Source organism: Coregonus clupeaformis, unplaced genomic scaffold (genome assembly GCF_020615455.1).
Source record: "Coregonus clupeaformis isolate EN_2021a unplaced genomic scaffold, ASM2061545v1 scaf3539, whole genome shotgun sequence".
Classification (NCBI taxonomy): domain Eukaryota; kingdom Metazoa; phylum Chordata; class Actinopteri; order Salmoniformes; family Salmonidae; genus Coregonus; species Coregonus clupeaformis.
In genome coordinates, this window is record NW_025536993.1 from 2,307 (window position 1) to 7,686 (window position 5,380).

The 5,380-nt window shown below is 42.4% G+C and overlaps 1 pseudogene; it reads right to left on the bottom strand.

The window, feature by feature from the left end:
* Positions 1 to 728: 728 nt before the first annotated feature.
* Positions 729 to 2,037, bottom strand: LOC123490213 (annotated as a pseudogene).
* Positions 2,038 to 5,380: the final 3,343 nt, after the last annotated feature.

The following is a 5,380-nucleotide window of genomic DNA, read 5'->3' on the forward strand; positions in this document are numbered from 1 at the left end:
GTAAGGAGTTTCTGATAAGGTACAGATAATTCAGCATGCTTAGGTTGTGGTCAAGAGCTCCATTGATATAACCTCTCTCTCAGTCCCCACATCAGGGCCTGTCCAGCAGGCAGGAAGCTCTTCAAACACCCTGCTCACCAAGAGACATCACATAAAACTGCTAGTCTGTTACCACAATTAAAATCTTTAGACAACTAATGTCATATTAAAACTCAAAGCGATCTCAAAAGGCAGTAACATGTTTTCTGACATCTCTAAAAGAATAGAGGAATGTTATTTTAATTATTCAAAAACATGGATTTGTTTCATATACTGTAACTTGAAAATAAAACGCAGATCATCCATGCTGAAATAGTTGCCACATTTCATCTGAGTAGATGGCATGCCAGTAGTGTAACAAATCTCCTGATTAACTAACAGTAATATAATCCCTTATGTATCCTCCCTGATACAAACAACTCTCCTGATTATCCATTTGTGTTACTTTTGATGTCAACATTTACTTGTTGTCAAATATCAGTCTAAATATCAGTCCAAATCTCCATGAAACCATTGGTTTCTGATTCAGTCAGTGTAAATTCGGGCAGACATAAAATGGTCTGTATTTGTGATAGGCTAATAATCAGCCTACTGCGTTTCTCCTCTCCTACTCTTTCCCTCCCTTTCTCCCAAAATCTTTCTCATTCTTCATCAATCCTCGCTCCTTCCCCCTTCCATCCCCCTGTCCCTCAGCTTTCGAGAGAGCCACTCCCCTTGTTCTTATTGCGGCTGAGGGGGAAGGATGATTTGCTCTGGGGCTGGGTCATCTTACTGGCAAGGTGGACGAAGGGCTCGATGAGGGTCCTCCGGTCTGCCACAGACACCTCCACAGACGCATTTTCTGTCTTGGCCCAGTGCTGGGCCACCTCTGAGTCCACGCTCCTCTGCTCCTGCATGTCCAGCTTGTTGCCCAGCACCACTATGGTCACCTGTGGACAGATCATCTCATCCATTTAGCACAGCCTCACATCACCTGGATGTTAGCAGTAGAGTGTGGTGGGTAGATAAGAACTTTAGGACAAGACACGCCATAACGAATGTCGGCGTGGCGCAGTACATAACCTGCTGGCTGTTGACATACGGTCATGATTCAACATGTAGGACCATCAGGAAATTAACAAAAAATAAAGGTGGCTGATGTTCTGCAGTCAGAGGCGATAGGATGGCCGTTGGTCAGCACGGGTCTGTTTTGTCCTGAAGTCTGTGCTCTTATTTAACTAGCCTACACGACACTGTGCTTTACAACAACCATTGAAATAGATGAAAGTCCTTACCTCTTTCTTATCACGGTAGCGATCAATGTCTTTCTTGAGGGCCTCCATGCGTTTGAAGGACTCCTTACTGTCGATGCTGTAGACCAGGACAAAACCGTCTGCAAAGGGAGTAGTAGTGGCGAGGGAACTCCAGACCATCACGAAGACCCGGGTGTCGTAGAAGCGCACTTGCTCTCGAGTGCCACGGTCCGTTTCTATGGAGCCAATATAGATGTCCTCCAGGGTCTCCATGGGCTCTGAGCCTAGCGGGGAAAAGAGGGGGGCACTTTGGGATATCAATGGGACCAGAGGATCTGTGTAGTCAAAACATCAACATTGTCCTTGATCTAGCTAGGTCCTACAAATGATTTGCTTACCCGCAATATGATTGGCATACAGCAGTTGCTCCAGGACAGCAGTCTTGCCAACGGCAGCCAGACCACACACCACCACTTTACAACTCTTGCCCATGATGATGATGAGTCTCTTGGCAACTCTGTAATTGAATAACAAGTCAGATGACAGTCATGTCTCTGCAGCTAGCAATACACGAATAGTGACTGACAGACAGACAGACACACACACCCACACACCTTTTTTTCTTACAGGTCATAGAGGTAGGAAGTTTTCCCTCACGTAGCAGAACATGATATTATCAGGACCCGTAGCTAGCTAGCTAACGTTTGCTAGCTAGCTACGTGCTAATGTTTAGCATGTATCTAGCTAGCTAACTATTCTATTTAAGTGATCATGGCCGTTGTTATGTTCGTCCAGATAACAACTAAATTCAACATTTGATTTTCTTGCAATATTTTTACCTTGCAAATGTAAATACAGCGCTCCCGTAAATTCCAGACACCACTACTCAAAAATACTTCCTGTTTACAATGCCTACGTAACATCCCTCACTACTTTTGGTAACTGCAACCTCTAGCGTCCGATGGTGGTAAGACTTGTTTGAGCCACTACCGCAAAGAGGATGGAAGACACGACATTTTTTTATTTTGATAGAGCGAGCTAGCGTCAATGTTACTCTATTTCTACTGACAAAATAGCCTGTCCGATCATGCATTGTTTTACCCTGAATGGGTGTCTGTTTCTGCTCTCTTGCCAATGCCAACTCCTGGTGTGCTAAAAACTACGGGGGAAAAAACATTGTGAGACTGTCGGCCGATCTGCCAACTTCTGTCTGTAGCTTCCGAACAGTTTGGGCTCACACTGATATGAGAAAGGTGTCTCTCACGAACTCATACGTGTCGGTTGTTTTGATTTAGGACGCAAGCCTCACAAGCCTCGGCTGAAGGTAGCCCGGTAGCAGTGAAAAAATTAATGCCAGTATATATGGAAGTAGTTTAGTGCCTAAAAAGCGGTTAAATATGTGTTTTAAAAAAGAAGGAAAAAAAAGGTTCCTGATCTTTCTTATATCTCTTGGATATAGGACAGACACTTCAAAACAAACTTCATTTTGACTATGTTTTTCCCATGTATGAATATGTTATCTAATGTGTTTCTATGGGCTAATAGCAGTAAAAAACATTTGTATATACAGTACCAGTCAGAAGTTTGGACACCTACTCATTCAAGGGTGTTTCTACATTGTAGAATAATAATGAAGACATCAAAACTATGAAATAACATATGGAGTCATGTAGTAACACAAAAAAAGTGTTAAACAAATCAAAATATATTTTATATTTGAGATTCTTCAACGTAGCCAAATCAAATCAAATCAAATTTGTGCTGAATACAACAGGTGTAGACATTACCGTGAAATGCTTACTTACAGCCCTTAACCAACAATGCATTTATTTCTTGATAAAAAAGTAAAATAAAACAACAACAACAAAAAAAATTGAGAAAAAAGAGCAGAAGTAAAATAAAATAACAATAGGGAGGCTATATACAGGGGGGTACTGGTGCAGAGTCAATGTAGGGGGCACCGGCTACTTGAGGTAATATGTACATGTGGGTAGAGTTAAAGTGACTATGCATAAATCATTAACAGAGTAGCAGCACCGTAAAAAAGATGGGGTGGGGGTGCAAATAGTCCGGGTAGCCATGATTAGCTGTTCAGGAGTCTTATGGCTTGGGGGTAGAAGCTGTTGAGAAGCCTTTTGGACCTAGACTTGGCGCTCCGGTACCGGTTGCCGTGCGATACCTAGATACATGCTAAACGTTAGCACGTAGCTAGCTAGCAAACGGGTAGCTAGCTAGCTACAGGTCCTGATAATATCATGTTCTGCTACGTGAGGGAAAACTTCCTACCTCTATGACCTGTAAGAAGAAAAAAATGTGTGTGTGTGTCTGTCTGTCTGTCTGTCTGTCTGTCACTATTAGTGTATTGCTAGCTGCAGAGACATGACTGTCATCTGACTTGTTATTCAATTACAGAGTTGCCAAGAGACTCATCATCATCATGGGCAAGAGTTGTAAAGTGGTGGTGTGTGGTCTGGCTGCCGTTGGCAAGACTGCTGTCCTGGAGCAACTGCTGTATGCCAATCATATTGCGGGTAAGCAAATCACTGATACCGGGCTACCTTCAGGCGAGGCTTGTGAGGCTTGTGTCCTAAATCAAAACAACTGACACGTATGAGTCTATGACTAGGTGGCTGGAGTCTTTGACAATTTTGAGGGCCTTCCTCTGACACCGCCTGGTATAGAGGTCCTGGATGGCAGGAAGCTTGGCCCCAGTGATGTACTGGGCCGTACGCACTACCCTCTGTAGTGCCTTGCAGTCGGAGGCCGAGCAGTTGCCATACCAGGCGGTGATGCAACCAGTCAGGATGCTCTCGATGGTGCAGCTGTATAACTTTTTGAGGATCTGAGGACCCATGCCAAATCTTTTTCAGTCTCCTGAGGGGGAATAGGCTTTGTCGTGCCCTCTTCACGACTGTCTTGGTGTGTTTGGACCATGATAGTTTGTTGGTGATGTGGACACCAAGGAACTTGAAGCTCTCAACCTGTTCCACTACAGCCCTGTCGATGAGAATGGGGGCGTGCTCAGTCCTCTTTTTTTTCCTGTAGTCCACAATCATCTCCTTTGTCTTGGTCACGTTGTCACAACACAACTGATTGCTTCAAACACATTAAGAAGCAAATTAACTTTTAAGAAGGCACACCTGTTAATTGAAATGCAGTCCAGGTGACTACCTCATGAAGCTGGTTGAGGAGAATACCAAGAGTGTGCAATGCTGTCATCAACGCAAAGGGTGACTATTTTAAGAATCTCAAATATATTTTTGATTTGTTTAACACTTTTTTGTTGTTTTGGTTACTACATGATACAATGTAGGAAAATAGTCAAAATAAAGAAAAACCCTTGAATGAGTAGGTGTGTCCAAACTTTTTGACTGGTACTGTATATTTTTGATACCTAAATTACATATGTTAGCTTAGTAGATGCTTAGTAGATGCTGGTGGACCAAAAAGGTTTTGGGACTGCCAGGTTTATTTTTTATTTTTTTAGGGGGTAGATCAGCTTTAATATTGCAGATAGATTGTAACTTCCATCAATGTAATTGTCTGCATCACTTCCAATCCCCATATGTTATTTTTTTCTTGCAAATATATATATTTGTAAGTTTACATACAACTTAGCCAAATACATTTAAACTCAGTTTTGGGAATGTGATGAAAGAAATAAAAGCTGAAATAAATCATTCTCTCAACTATTGTTCCTGACATTTAATCCTAGTAAAGATTCCCTGTCTTAGGTCAGTTAGGATCACCACTTTATTTTAAGAATGTGAAATGTCAGAATAATAGTAGAGAGAATGATTTAGTTCAGCTTTTATTTCTTTCATCACATTCCCAGTGGGTCAGGAGTTTACATACACTCAATTAGTATTTGGTAGCATTGCCTTTAAATTGTTTAACTTGGGTCAAACAGTTCGGGTAGCCTTCCACAAGCTTCCCATAATAAGTTGGGTGAATTTTGGCCCATTCCTCCTGACAGAGCTGGTGTAACTGAGTCAGGTTTGTAGGCCTCCTTGCTCGCACACGCTTTTTTAGTTCTGCCCACACATTTTCTATAGGATTGAGGTCAGGGCTTCATGATGGCCACTCCAATACCTTGACTTTGTTGTCCT